Raw genomic sequence first — 16,569 nt, 5'->3', positions numbered from 1 at the left:
TTTAAACGGGTGTATATTGTTAAAAATTGCTGAAACTTTTTCTCCAGCATACAAATAGCAGGCCAAACTATAAAGGCTTAAAAAACGAAAAGACTTAAAGTATTATCTTTTTCCCTGAAAAAAACTATCTCAATATAAAACGAAAAGAAATTAATTTAAAAAGGTTTTTTCCACAAAATAAGTTTTTCAATGAAAAGTAAAAAACCCCATTAAACAAAAAATGAGCAAAAATAAAATAAAATTATTTACCAAGCGTGAAACTACCACAAATCAACATCGATAAATAAATGAAACCTAAAACGAACAGAAATTACAATAATTAACAGAGTTAAACTCAAAACGAGCAGAAATTAACATAAGTTTGGCGCAAAACCCCTATGCTTTCCCAAGGCCAGAACAAAATTTGCACTTTACTGAAAAAAATACAAATGAATGTGCATTGTCATTTTAATATACATATACTGATATTTAGTAATCAAAATGTTTATATTATTTGATTTATTAAAGTTATAAAAGTAAAAACATTTATATTTGTTCAGTAAAGTGCAAATTTTGTTCTGGCCTTGGGAAGGCATAGGGGTTTTGCGCCCAATTTATTTTAATTTCTGCTCGTTTTGAGTATTTCAGGATGAGACTTTTTTTTATCATGCCTTTAGTCGGACTCCAAATTTTCCAAAGAGAACGTGATTTTCGAAAAAAAAATTTATGCCACAAGTTTTTACTCTTTAAAATTTATCTAACGATAGGCTTAAATTATAAGAGATATAATAAAATTTATCAAATTGTAGGTATGAATACAACTAACATTATTAACAACGCAATGCAACACTCGGCCACCTGAGGCCAACACAGCTGCAAACACTCTTCTTCCATCCCAACTTAGTCAAAACTTCCCTGTTTACACCTTCTCAAGAAGTTATAACTTATTTTAAATCCTTTCTTGAGACCTCTTTTCGCCCCATTCGTGGACCACCTGCTTTAATTTTGCCCTGGATAGATGGTCAAAAAGGATGATCTTTGGGAATCTGTCTTCCTTCATTTGCAAAATGTGTCAACCTTTCTCTAATTATAGCATTAGAAAGCGAGATAGAGCCACATTTTTTGTGCAGCTTATGGTTTGAAATACGGTCAGTCAAATGGGTGTCTAGAAATATCCGAAGACAATTCCTCTGGGGAAAAAACATTCACAAATCCTCCCCCGTCTTACGAAGCACCCACGTTTCAGAACCGTTTTCGACCACTGTCATCACAGTGTCTCCAATGTTATAATCCTCGTTCGCAGACTTATCTTCCTATTCTTTCAAACTTTTCGTAGATGTGAAGAAAACACCGCTGGACCCTGGCTATTCTACTTTAACATCTTCGTTTTACCCATCATCGTAACTAATAACACTACCCGGGTAACTGAAGATATCCTCTTGATCAATCTTCTCTTTATCCAGTATCATCTCTCCACGTGCATTTATTCCTAGTATAAACGATAAGTACGCTAACTGTACATTATTTTTTAAACTTTTTCTCGACCCCTGAAGTCAAAACCTTTAAAAAATCATTCATTTTGCTAACATTTTTATGTAGGTCACTCAATTCCTCAAGCTCTAGGTTCAAATTCTTTTTTTCATCGTTTTTTTTTCTTCTAGCTGTGTGGTAAGCTTTTTGCTGGACCATCTAGTCAAGTCATATATCCTAGATATCCTGATAATTATCCTAATAATGCTGATGAATGTTATTTAATAGAAGTAGCTGATGATAAAAGAATCTTACTTTCATTCGACGTCTTTGATACAGACCCTGAATGTGACTACCTCGATGTAAGTATCCCTCGTGTAGTCATATTATTCAGGCTGTTTCAGACTAAGTGACTTTACTTTTGACTTTGACTTTATTTAACATAATAAGCAAAAATATAAAATATTACAAATATAAATCCCTACGCTGGGGAAAAATTTAAATTTTGCTAACGCGTAGCGACTAACTACATAAACATTCTTAAGGGCATCCTAAACTAATAATAATTAAAAAGGAGAAAATACACAAATATTACTAGAAGAGTAATGGACTAATTAAAATTATAATAATAAAAATAAAATAAAATAAAAGACAGTCACCGTCTCCCAAATACCCCCCGGGTAACAACCACCATCCAAATACAACTCCATCCACCCCCACCCTTTTAACCCGTTCCTTCCTCCAGCCCTATAATCCATTCAAATACCCCCCCCCCAAAAAAAAAAGGAATAACAACAAACAAACAAAAAAAATCCCCAATAAATAGTCATTTAATCGGTTTTTAAACTGTATTAGTTATTTTTATAATAAAAACATCCGAGAAAGGCAGTATTTCTTAATCTTCTAGTTCCATTGTGAACGGGATATTCGAATCAAAAGAGTTTAAATGTGCCAAGAAATCCCTAAGAGAGTCCTCTCCATGTTCCCAAACAAAAAGGATATCATCAACGAAACGAAACTAGAGAGAACAATAGAACAATCTGATGTGAATAGTTTCCACTTAAAACACTCTCTCTGGTTTTTTTACATGTCATTTTAAGACACGTAAAAAAAAATTAAAGATGCCCTGGTTGTAGTAACAATGCCTCCACTAAGACCTTCCCACATCTTTGCAAACCAAGTGCCAAGACCATAGCTCGTTATTGATACATGATCTATGTTATAGTCTATTCTATAAGCCTTTGGTCTTGGACCAAGAGTAGCAACATAGCAATCAATATCAGGACAAACGAATACCTTTTTCAATTTTTTTTAAGATGATGCAAGTGTGTATCCTTCCAATGTACAATAATACTCTTTGAAAATATATAATAAACTATGTAGTATCGATGAGTAGTTATAGAGTACCACTAGTACAGGCGCATAAACAAAAGAATAATAAAAAAAGCTGAATAATTTTCAGTCAGAAAAAAAAGAAAAGTGTCACTACAAAAATTATTTTTCTAATAGTAAAAGTCACGACTAACATATCTATATCATTCTCATTTTGTATTTCGAAAATATTAAATGTTATTTTTTTGGTTTTAAGCATATTTCATGTCATTCTAAGATATTTACAAAAAAAGCTGAAAAAATTTCGATGTTAAAAAACAAAGAAAACAAAAAATAAAAGTTCTAAAAAAGTAAAAAAAACTCAACAAAAAAGTAAAAAAATGGGGGGGGGTAGGGGTTAAAAACTTGGAGGGGGATATTAGAGGTTTGGGGCCTTGGAGGTTGAGGTCTTTGGTGGTTAGGGTCTTTGGTGGTTGGGGACCTTGATGTTTCAAATCCATAACCACCTCACTACTTGATTTCTAAGGATTTCTAAGGATTGTTTTTAATTTCTACATTAAAATTCTTTTCTTGGCACCTACGACTTTATTAATTTCAAATTTTTAGCATACTCCATTACTAAGGAATATTTAAATTGGCTGCACTCCTCATTATGTACTTGTGTATTATAGCGACTACAGCCAAGAAGCAAAAGCTAGGTCAGTTCGCAGGGTTGCTAACCGTTTTCACAGATTGGTACCCATGACGTTATTCTAATCATATTCTAACATTTATTTCGTCAGACGTTGCGTGAGACTTACCATTACCTCAGACTTACCTTAACTGGTAAGCAGTTTTAAACCTTTACCTGTTTCATTCAATCCGTATAATAATATTCTTGTTATCGTCATCTGGTTTTATCAGAATATTGATATACCTAGTCAAGACCATTATTGAGTGATCCAAAATACTTGTTACTCAAAAACTAGTTTTTTTTACATTTAAAACTGGTATCATTATAAGCCAGCATAACGTGTTTGGTAGGTAGGCGTTGTTGTTCGTGTCAAATAGTATTCAATACAGCTATTGGCCCAGAAACCTGTCTGGTTTAGCCCAGAAACCTGTCTGGTAGGTTTTCGTAGAGTTGAAATCTATTGATGTCCTACTACTCAAAATAACCAAAAGATATATCAAGAAGAAGAAGAAGAAGATTTTATTTGAATAAATCAACATAACAAAAAAACATATACCCCCAACAGAGAGCAAAGCTCGTAAAGTTGGGTATTAATAAAAAAAAAAAAAAAAAAAAAAAAAAAAAAAAAAAAAAAACATTTCCTCATCATAACAAAAGAGAGAAAGAAAAAAACCTTGTTAAAGAAAAAAACAAAAAACATAACAAACATAAAGAAAACAAACGCTGGACAAGTGGGGCATGGAAGGCTATCCCAACATGGGTAACAAATATAAACAAAAATAATAATAATAATAATAAAAAAATTTCTATTCCACCATCACAGGTCAATACATAATTTTAATATTTTCTTCCTTAGAACTGATATTTGCCGAAATGACTCAATTTGAATTCTATCTTTCAGCCTATATTTATTTGAAATCAATGGTATTTGGTATCTAATTGAAAATCTAGATCTTTCACAATTAACAAAGGGAATTCGATATGTTCCAGAACACCTAAGAGCCGAAGGAGGGGGCAGAATCAACAGAGATTTTTCATAAAAATAACTACTAGGATCTTGTATTTTAAAATGCCATATTGACATATTAAGTTCTCTTATATGTTTCAGATCTAATAAATTCAAGAAAAGAAATAATGTTTCAGTTTCCGATGCATCTCTAAGTTTTGATGGACGATGTAAAAAATTTCCAAGTATTCTCACTGCTTTATTTTGAAGGATCTGTAGGGGTTTTATATGCGTCCAAAAAGTATTTAAATAAATAATTGTGCAATAATTTAAATAAGGAGCAATCAAAGAATGATAAATTATTTTTAAAATTGAAAATGGAAAAACATGTTGCAAACGATACATAGACCCAATATTTTGCGAAAGTTTCACCCTTAAATGATCAATATGAGTTTGAAATGACAAAAGGGGATCAATTAAAACTCCTAAATAACGATATGATTGAACTCTACGTATTTTATGCTCACCAATTTGAAGCTCCTGACATGAAATTTTTTTAGTAGCACGTTTTGAATGACCAAAAACCATAAATTCAGTCTTCTTAAAATTCGATACTAAATAATTAGAAACAAACCATCGATTAACTGAACTAACAGTGTTAAACAGATTTTGAATAAATTTATATGAATCCTTCGATTTAAAATAAACCGCTGTGTCATCTTATAATAAATTTTCAATACAATTATTTCCCTTAAAAAATCGTGGTATATAATTAATATAAATCAAAAATAAAAGCGGACCTAATACCGATCCTTGTGGGACACCAATATCTTCAAGATCATTTAAACTAGACAAATGTCCATCAACATCTACCACGATTTTACGTCCATAAAGGTATGATCTTATTATTTCTGTCCTTTCCCTCTTATACCGGAATTTTCCATTTTATCAAAAAGAATTTCATGGTTTAAAGTGTCAAATGCTTTTTTAACATCATAAAAAACAGTAGATACAAGATAATTACTATCTAAGCAGTCATTTATTTCTAATACAAGAGCTGCAACTGCTTGTTCCGTCGAATGGCCTGCCCTAAATCCAAACTTATGTTTGGTAAAAAAAATTTATTTTATCTAGATAATTAGTAATCCTTCCTTTCAAAATTTTTTCCAATACTTTAGACAATGGTGATAAAATTGCAATAGGATGATAATTATTTGTATCAGATTTATCTCCTTTTTTATGCAATGGTATTACACGTGCAATTTTCCATCTTTTAGGAAATGTACCTGAGAAAATACATAAATTTAAAATATGAAGCAATGGTTCAAAAATTTCACCAGCAATATTTTTTAGCAAATTAGTTGAAAGTTCATCATATCCCAATGAATTACCATTTTTTTTTTTTTACCAATGAATTACCATCAAGAGAATTGAATTTTATGCTGATTCCAAATATATAAGTTTCATTAAGTCTAGTCTTACCCATCAAAGGTTACGAGCCTGAGAAATTTTGCCTGAGTTTCGAAAAAAGGAGGAAACACCCCCGAAAAATAATAGAATCTTAATGAAAATCACGCCACCAAATTCAGAAAATCACGCCTGATTTTCGAAAAAAGGAGGAAACACCCCCGAAAAATAATAGAATCTTAATGAAAATCACGCCATCAAATTCAGTATATCAGAGAACCCTACTGTAGCGGGTTCAAGTTCCTATCTGCAAACATGTAGAATTACGTATTTTTTGCTGTAAAAATATCACGGATGCGTTTTTTTTGTTTTTTTTCCAGGGGTGATCGCATCCACCCAGTGTTCGTAGAATATCTGAAGAGGGCTCATTTGAACGAAAATTAAAAGTTCTAGTGCCCTTTTAAGTGACCAAAAAAATTGGATGGTAACTAGGTCCCCTCCCACGGCCCTTTTTATTTCAAAATCGTCCAATCAAAATTTTAAGATAGCCATTTTTTTTCAAAATAGTTGAAAGGTCGAATAAATACACTTTTGAAGATTTAATGGCCCCCAACAGCCCCTGGGAAAGGTCTTTAAGTTACAAAACTTGTCCATTGTTTACGTGTAGTATTTGCTAATGGGAAGTATGCATGCATTTTTCGGGTGAGGGGGCAAATTATCTACAGGTGGGATTTTCCACGGGGACAATTTGTTGTGAGGAGGGAAGTTTTTAGGGGTTGAATTTGTCAGGGGAATTTTTACACTGGTGCAATTTGACAAAATTCCTATACGCGATTCTTCTTATATCTTGCTTTCTCTTTGTCGATTCAATTTTAGATGCGAAGATCTTAAGGGTAATTGTCCGGGGTAAACTTTCATCAGGATTGAATTGTCTAAAGCAGTGTTTCTCAAAATTATCTAGACACTGTGTTCCTTTTTACCCACAAAACATTTTAGGTACCCCTTCTCAGTTACCGATAGACATACTAAGTAAACTATAGCTAAAATATAAATAAAATTACCAGTCCTAGAGTTAAAGGGTTGTTTTTTTTCGTCGGTCGGCCTTTTACCCCCTAAAAATTTTTGTGTACCCCAAAGGGATACGGGTACCACAATTTGAGAACCACTGGTCTAGAGAATACATCGATCCGGAGGAGGGATTTTTCGCTGGAGGTTTAGCCAGATTTCCTAGCATTATTTAAAAAAGATGAGAAATTAAATAAAAAAAAAAGGTTTTTCAACTGAAAGTAAGGAGCAACATTAAAACTTAAATTGAACAGAAGTTATTACGCATAGGAGGGGGTTTGCTCCTCCTCAACACCTCGCTCTTTATGCTAAAGTTTAAATTTTGTCCCAATTCTCTAAGAATGACTTCAGAAACGCTACGTTCTTTTAATTAGAACAATAAGAAGCTTTTTTTAAAGTACCAAAAAACTTAAGCGTTAAGAGCGAGGTATTCAGGAGGAGCAACCCCCTAATATACGTACTAATTTCTATTCGTTTTAAGTTTTAATGTTAAAACTTTTTTTTTTATTTAATTATATACTAGATCATAAGCTTAGGGCGCTGCTTCAGACTTTTGGAGCATTGTTCTTGATTTTTCAAAGAAAATTCGTGCTGACACACATGTAAAAGCAGTAAGAATACTTGTACTTGAAAACAAAACCATATTTTCTCAACTCAAAGTAAGGAGCAGCATTAAAACTTGGAACGGTCTTTGTGCTAAAGTTTGACTTTTTGTCCGAATTCGTTTAGGACTACTCCTGAAAGACAAGGACAGTTTAATTAAATAAAAAGCTTTTTTGAAGTTAAAAACACTTTAACATGAAGAGCGAGGTATGGAGGAGGGAGCAACCCCCCTTCGTCCATACCAAGAACTGCTACTGTGATTGTGGTTTGACTATTCTGGGCTTTTTCTTTTTGATATTTTAACTTGTCATTTACTGTTTGAAGTTGGTAATTATTAATACTTAAAAAAAACAAGAAGTCTTGAAAAAAATATCTCGGAGATAATGTCTGGAGATAATATGTTGACATCCTTTTAATGAGTAACAGCTAATTTAAAATCGTGAATAAATCATTAAATTGAATTGTTAATTATAAACATTACAGTGAAGTACATATTTCTAAAAACTAATTAAAGTGAAATGAAAAACAAATAGTAGTAGGTAAACGTTGTAATTAAGACTGTTATTCACCGTCTTAATTAAAGGTTTTATCGATTAATATGTTTTCATTCTGTCTAAGTATAAATGGATAGGAAGTTTGGTCTAAGAAGTTTATACATCTCTAAATGAAAGCAGAGACTGGGTTCTCAATGTTAATATTTACATCCAAGACTTCCATTTATTTGTTTTGATGCCTTCCAACTGCCACATTCTATAACCACCCATTGTGACCTGATTCCAAATTAAACTAGAATTATTATAAAATTGAAGTCAAGTTGTCAGCAAAACTATTCTCTTTGCCACAAAATTAATTATCTCCAAGACATATTTTGGAGAAAAAAGTTACTAGCACTTCTGACGTTTTTCCTTGTTGCAATGTTACGTTTTTAGGTATCGACTTTGACTTAAAGGGAATTTAAGAATTTATAGGTAATTTCCAGTAGGAAATTAGCAACCATATGTTTTCATGTTTGAAGTATGAAGAGATAGCTCTTGGCAAAATTCATACGCTGGCAGATTTGAACCTATTAACTGCAGAATTGCAGTTTTCTGCAGTTTCAGGTGCAGTTTCAGTTTATTCATGTTGTTGACTTTCCATTCCTATCCTGTCCTTCCTTGTTGGTTAGAACAAAAAATTATAGATTAAAAAGAAAGAAGTTTCGAATAATGCCTCAGAAGACATGCAACACAATTGCATTTAAATTTTCTTGGGCATACATTTAAAGGAAAGAGTGACCGGGACACTAAATATCTCAAGCCTAGTGGTAAAGCGTCTCTCCTGTTATATCGCTGGGACTACTACTCGACCAATGATGTCGCGAATGCTCAATCAATCAATCAGACCAAGAAACCGGGAAAAATTACAAGACTTCAGACCCCCACAAAGGCTCTTTGGCCTATGAGAGTGGAAGACTAAACATAACATTAAATAATAGCACTAAAATCAAACAGAAGGACAAGAAGAAGAAAACAAAATAAAAAAAGAAAAGTAGACCCTTCATCGAGGGTTTTCGATAATTCCTAAACCAATTAATATTGACTCAAGTTGCTTTGTGTACATTTTTTTTCTCTCCATATACCTACGTGAGGCAAGCGCTCCTGCTTTGTGTTTCCTAATCAGCTCCACGCTCTTTTTTACTTTGCTTTTCGTTATCTGTTCTGTGTTGTTATTCCTAACAGTCTTGTTCGGTTCTCTTTTTTCTAAGACTTTGTGTCGGATTTTTAGTTTTGCTTCAAAAACTTTATTTTCTAGCTGTTTCAGTTGAGAAGGTGGAAGCTTTTCCTTTTGTGATTGTTTTAGGTGAAGAAAATATCCCTTTTTCTTTTGTCTATACTTTCTAGTAGCGATCAAATTTCGTTCACGGAAGCTTTGCTTTTCATCTTTTGTGTCAGCTACTGAATCCTCTGCAGGATTAGTACTTAGAAAGCAACTTTTTTCAGGCGAATTTAAGCATTGCACCTGGACATCAAGAAGAACAGCTGCCTTGTTAGACTTGTCTTCAGATAAACTGTTCTTGTCTTCAAACAGATCTTTATGGTGTGTAGAATCTAACAAAGATTACCGTATATTATTCTTTCTGCCCTTTATTGCAATCGTTTTGTACTCTTTACTCTTTTCAATTGCGGTTTTGTTGTCGAATGGATGTTTCTACGATCCTGAGTAGAATCAGCCATTCTTGAAATGTCAAGTGAGCTAGAAGGTGTTTCTTCTTTATTTTCGAGGATAGCCTCGACGGAATAGGACCTCTTCACATCAAGAACAGCAGCCCTATTGTGAGGACTGTCTTGGGGTCAATCCTTTTTATTTTCAGGTTTGATATGCAATTTTATTGCTTTTTTCTTGTTTACTTTTATTTTGTTCTTGTTTACTGTTCTTTTCGCTGTCATTTTGCCGGGTTTTAAACACACAGCACTTTCTCTTAAATTGCGTGTGGAACGAGTTCTTTTTTTTTACAAGAGGCTGCAACATGGACAATTTAACAAGTTCTTGAGCTGCCCGAATGATATGGCTCCCTAGTATGGGTACTGTCTTGGGGTTGATTCTTTTTACCTTCAGATTTAACATGCAATTTTGCTGCTCTTTTCTTGTTTACTTTTACTTTTATTTTTTTCTTGTTTACTTTTCTTTTCGCTGTCGTGTTGCCGGGTTTCAAACGCAGAGCATTTTCTCTTAAATTGTATGTGGAACGAGTTATTCTTTTTACAACAGGCTGCAGCATGAACAAGTTAACAAGTTCTTGACCTGGCCGATGATATAGCTCCCTATTGTGAGGACTGTCTTGGGGTCGATGCTTTTTATGTCCAGATTTGATATGTAATTTTGCTTCTCTTTTCTTGTTTACTTTTACTTTTATATTTTTCTTGTTTACTTTTACTTTTATATTTTCTTGTTTACTTTTCTTTTCGTTGTCGTGTTCCCGGGTTTCAAACACAGAGCATTTTCTCTTAAATTCCTTTGGAACATAAATTTCTTTTAGTTATTACGGTGCTGGGTATCAGCCGTAAAGTGTTTCTATTAGTGAAGAAAAAGTTTTTCGTTTAGCGAGTGTTTTTCTTTTTACGATGGACTGTGACACAGGCAAATAAGCAATAGATTGTCTTGCTTTTTGCTTTGCATTTACTTCAGGAAGCCTTTTGGTAGTGTATATCATAGCTTCAGGTTGAGCATTTGACTTATCGCAAATGCTAACTTCATCGACTGTTTACTGTTTTTGCTCTGTAGCCAAACTCAGAATTTCTTCTTTCTTTTTCTCGTAGCTAGAAGAGGAAGGTAAAGAACCTTCTTCTGACAGGAAATCGACTCTTTCAACATTGAAACGTTTACCGCTGCTAGTTTGGTGCTGTGCATATTGCTGAATTTCTGGAACCCTTTCATCTTTCAAATTGTTGGGCGAAAAGCACTCATCTTGATTATTTGAACTATGACCTTCTTTTTTGTTGAATAATAAATCATCTTGCTCCAAAGCGTCCAAAATTTCTAATAATGAAAATCTCATATCTTGATCATTTAAAACTGCTTCTAAGAATGTGTCGCTTATTTCTGGTATGTCAACTGTCAATGTATCTTCTTGTACTTTGCTACCTTTTTGATTTTCTAGTTCTAAATTTTCGTCATATGTTAGACCATCTAACAGTTTTTCTGACACAAATTGTAAATCCAAATCAGAGGCAACGCTATAGCGTTGTCTATAGTAAAGGCCATACGGCTCCAATGTTGTTGTTTTTTTTTTCCTCAGAGGCACTTCATATGGAAAGGGTTGTTGTAGAAACTTCAAAGAAGGCTCATTCGATTGGAAATTGAGAGTTCTAGTGCCGTTTTTAAGGGTCAAAAGTGGTTGGAAGGCAACTAACAACCTTTCCAGGCCCCCACAGTTCCCCAAACAAATCAAATCAAAATTTTGAGACCGATATTTTGTTCACCGTAGTTGATTTCCAAATAGAAATTATGGTTTTGAGGATGACACTCTCCCAAAGCCCTCAGGGCAAGGGTTATAAGTTAAGCCCTGGGGGCAAAAATGGGTTTTACAGAAAGCGTTGTCCTACAAACTTCAAAAAGGGCTCATTCAATTAGAAATGAAAAGGGCTAGTGGCCTTTTTAATAGTCGAAAGTGATTGGAGGGAAACTAACCCCCCTCTCATGCCCATCTTTTCCCCAAACACATCCAAGCAAAATTTTGAGATAGCCATTTTGTTCAACGTAGTTGAAAATTCAGGAAATTAGGTCATTGAGGATAACAACCCCCACTGCCCTCAGGGCAAGGGTTGTAAATTATGCCCTGGGGGCATAATTTACAAGACACAATTTACATAACTTGCAGGTTTTTATAGAAAGCGTTGTCATAGAAACTTCAGAAATGGCTCATTCGATTGGAAACTTAAATGGCTACTTCCCTTTTTAATAGCCGAAAGTGATTGGAAGGCAACTAACACCCCTTCATGCCCAAGGTTTCCCCAAACACATCCAATCAAAATTATGATATAGCCATTTTGTTCAACGTAGTTGAAAGTTCTGGAAATTATATTTTTGAGCAGGACACTCCCCCCACAGTCTTCAGGGCAAAGGTTATAAATTATGCCCTGGGGGCATATATGGTTCTTATGGAAGGAATGCTCGTATAAACTTCAGAGAGGGCTGATTTGAATGGAAATTGAAAGTTCTAGTTCACTTTTTAAGTTTCAAAAGATATTGGAGGGTAACCAGCTCCCCCCCCCTACCCAAACCGTTTTTCCCAAATGCATCCAATACATGTTTTAAGATATAGAAAGCTCTAGTTCACTTTTAAAGAGTGAAAAGAGACCGAAGGCTAATCAGCCCACCCACGTCCCTTTCCCCCAAACCCATCCAATAAAAATTTTGAGATAGGCATTTTGTTAAAAATAGTTCAAACATCAGATAGTAAAAAACCCCTAGGTTGACACAAACCCATTTTTTCACTTTGATATTGTTACTTTGATGAGGGTTTTGATACTTTGATGAAAACTTGATTTTTTTTTTTTTTTTTTTTAAGTTTGATTTTGAAATAAGGAATTTCTAAAAACTTGAAACTTTTTGCAATCAAAAACGAACAAAAATGAATTAAAAAACAACTTTCCGAAAAATAAGTTTTTCAAAGAAAAGTAAAGGCCATTTTAAACTTAAGCTCAGCAGATACAAATACCTGTTAAAATCAAACAGTTCGTGGTAACGAACTGTAAGTAAGGAGCGACCCGGCTCAATGGTAACCGAAACTCTAGAAACCGGGATTTTGGTACCAATAGATGCATAAGAAGAGTCAAGTTTTGATGCTGACTTTAATAATACTAGTTTCATGTACTTTAGTTTAACCCATCACAAATTACATACCCTAAACAATATAGCTGATTTTTGGAAACATGGATTAAGACCCTATCAATACGGTTGAATCTAGATGATAATTACACAATCAGATTCAGCGTATCAGAGAACCCTACTTTAGAGGTTTTAAGCTCCTATCTACAAAAATGTGGAATTTTGAATTTTTTGCCAGAAAAAAGATCACGGGTGCGTGTTTATTTGTTTGTTTGTTTTTGTTTTTTTTTTTCCAGGGGTAATCGTATTGACCCAGTGGTCCTAGAATATCGTAAGAGGGCTCATTTGAACGGCAATTAAAAGTTTTAGTTCCCTTTTTAATTGACCAAAAAAAATGGAGGGCAACTAGGCCCCCTCCCACGCTCATTTTTATCTCAAGGTCACCAAATTAAAATTTTGAGATAGTCATTTTGTTTAGCATGGTCGAAAGTTTAATAAATATGTCTTTTAGGATGACTTAATACCCCACAGTTCCCAGGGGAAGGGCTGCAAGCTATGAACTTTGCCCATTGCTTGCATATTGTATTGGTTATTGGGAAGTATACAGCCATTTTCAGGAAGAATTTTTTTTTGGTGGGGGGGAGGGGGTCTGGAGGAGGGTTTTAATCGGGAGAATCTTTCCGTGGAGGATGTTTTTTGGGGGCAAGGGACATTTCTATGAAGGGGGCGCCGGATTTCCAAGCATTATTTAAAAAACGATCAGAAATTAAATTAAAGAAAACTAGTTTTTTCAACTGAAAATAAGAAGCAACATTAGAAATTTAAATGAACAGAAATTATTATGTATATGAGGGGGTTCACCCCCAAGTCAATACCTCGCACTTTACGCTACAGTTTTTTCTAGTGCTTTCAAAAGAGCTATCTATTCTAATTAAACGGCCTTTGTGATTCAGGGGTGTGTGAATTAAAAAAATTTTTAACTTTTACCGTAAAGAGCGTGGTATTGACTAAGGGGAGAACCCCATCATATACGTAATAACATATACGTAATAAAAAAAAACAATAAAAAAAAACAAGCGATACGGCTCAATAGTAAGTGAAACTTTTAAAAACGGAACTTTGATGTCAATAAATGTATCAAAAGAATGGAATTATAACGCTGATTCTAAATATATAAATTTTGTTAAGTTTAGTATTACTCATCAAAGGCTACGAGCCTGAGAAAACTTACCTGATTTTTTAAAGAGGGGGGAAACATCCCCTACAAGTGAAAAAATTTTAATGAAAATCACTGTCAGATTCAGCGTATCAGAAAACCCTATAACATAGGTTTCAAGCTCATATCTGCAAAAATCTGCAACTTTGTATTTTTTTCCAGAAGAAAAATATACGAATATAGAAGTTCGTTGCGTAAGTTAATTTGTAAATTACGTCAGAACCAAATTTAGAGACAGCCATTTAGCAAAAGAAAAGTAAAATTGTTATGCAAATTTTGTTTACTTATTCAATGACGGCGAGCCAAAATAAATGCTGCATTAACTAAAAAACGATCAGAAATTAAATTAAAAAAAACAAGTTTTTTAAACTGAAAGTAAGGAGCGACATTAAAACTTAAAACGAACAGAAATTATTCTGTATATGAAAGGGGCTGATCCCTCCTCAACGCCTTGCTCTTTACGCTAAAGTCTGACTCTGTCCCACAACTTTATTTTTAAAAACAAAAAAAAACTTTAGCGTAAAGAGCGAGGCGTTGAGGAGGGATCAGCCCCTTTCATATACGGAATAATTTCTGTTCGTTTTAAGTTTTAACGTCGTTCCTTACTTTCAGTTAAAAAAACTTGTTTTTTTTATTTAATTCAAACTCAAAACGACCAGAAACTACTATTAAAGAATAAATGAAACCCAAAACGAACAGAAATTAAATAAACAATCATAGCAAAAAACATAAAACAAGTAATAATATAAATGAATAAATGGATCTTATTGCGAGTAGTGCTTAGATGGAATACGAAAATCAAGCTTAAAACGAAAAAAATATTTTCCTATTGAAGTTTAAATGAAACTTAAAACAAACAGAAATTAAATAAACAATCAAAGCATACAATCGATATTAATTTAAATAAATAAATAAATCTTAAAACGAGTGAAACTTAAATTGAATATGCAAATCAAGCTTGAAACGAACAAAAATCACTGCAAACAAGAGTTTTGGTATCGCCTCCTTCTATATATATATGTATATATATATATATATATATATATATATATATATATATATATATATATATATATATATATATATATATATATATATATATATATATATATATATATATATATATATATATATATATATATATATATATATATATATATATATATATATATATATATATATATATATATCTGTGTTTATTAAGGGGGGAAATTGTCTTTGTTTTATGTTGTGATTTAAAATTTCATCTTACACTTTTTTCGATATTTCCATTATTTCAGAATCTGACACCTGTCCCCACCATAGTTTCTACACTAATATCAGTTGCTGATTTATTTTCTCATTTATTAAATAAATTTTGACTGCAAAAAAAACGGCCTTGGCTGTTCAACATTTCAGATTCCCATCAAATTCACCTTCTTTACTAATAATAATGCCTACGCAGGTGAAGATACTCACACTATCAGTTTTCTCGTTGCCTAACACGAGCTTTTGCCATGCCATTCCTCTTAATCCTCTGTTCTAATTCTCATTTAATCCTGCTTTAAGCAAGTTACTCTTGTGACCTCTAATTATTCAAAACTACTTCTGTCCATAGACTATCAACATCTACTGTATGACTTTAACATGTTTGCTTAGGAAACTCAAATCCTCTGCATAATCTATGTATAGGAGAGTTTTACCTTCCCATTTAATACCATTTTCTCCTATTGTGTTCTCTGCGTTCCGTAAGACAAAATTCATCTTAAATAAAAATTCAATTCAATTCGTACAAACATAACCGTGATGTATCATAATTCCACGCCCAACCAACAGCTAGCTTCAATTTTTAACCACTTTAACGTGCACACCATTTTCTCTCACCTCCGCTTTAAACATACTTTCCAATTAATATATGTTTTTCTCGTGCATAGTAATTATCTCCAAATCTTTTCTTTTTCAAGGTCTATGATGGTGCTAGTGAAGCCGCACCCCTTATTCAATCTGTTAGTGGCTCAAGTGCTGTTGCCGATATTGAAAGCACCGGAAACTCGCTTTACTTGCGTTTTGTGAGTGATTACTCCTACAGATATGATGGTTTCAGCTTAACCTACACTAAAATCTAATTTATTCTTGTTTATATGTCTCTGTTTGAAATAATATAATTTCAAAGTGAATTTGACTACTGTTGTTGCAGTTTTTGCAGTTTATTATCATTGTGATACGTGAATATACTCAAAGAGTTGTACCAATAAGCTTACTAGAGGCGTAAGATTTGCTTAAGGGGGGATTCCTAAAATTCGCAAATAATGCAATTCAAATCCTCAATGCTTTAGCAGACGTCCTTCATACTCATGCTCAAACAACTCTTTCTACACCCTCCACCCTAAGTTACGAGTGTTTACGCAATAATATGAATTCTATTGCTTTAGCTCTTCCAGTACTGATCCAAATCTTAGTTTTCAAATTTTCTGTGTAATTGAGTATTATTTATTATACCAGCATTAGAATATTCCTGCCAATGTCAGCATCATTGTGTTTCAGTTGAATTAAAACCAAAATGAGTTAAACCAAATTGCACCTTAACAATCA

The 16,569-nt window shown here is 33.3% G+C and overlaps 1 pseudogene across 1 annotated transcript in view; it reads left to right on the top strand.

The window, feature by feature from the left end:
* The window catches only part of LOC148954902 (dorsal-ventral patterning tolloid-like protein 1), an 80,960-nt pseudogene extending 64,801 nt beyond the window's left edge, over positions 1–16,159 (top strand). The window contains exons 5-6 of the transcript XR_016143398.1: positions 1,641–1,811; positions 15,942–16,159. The product of XR_016143398.1 is annotated as a dorsal-ventral patterning tolloid-like protein 1 (transcript). The remainder of the gene's footprint in view (positions 1–1,640; positions 1,812–15,941) is intronic.
* Positions 16,160–16,569: the final 410 nt, after the last annotated feature.

The sequence above is a fragment of the Artemia sp. Qi Xiang Cuo genome, chromosome 2 (genome assembly GCF_049724085.1).
Source record: "Artemia sp. Qi Xiang Cuo chromosome 2, ASM4972408v1, whole genome shotgun sequence".
NCBI classification, from domain to species: Eukaryota; Metazoa; Arthropoda; class Branchiopoda; order Anostraca; family Artemiidae; genus Artemia; species Artemia sp. Qi Xiang Cuo.
This window is presented reverse-complemented; position numbering and strand designations above follow the sequence as displayed.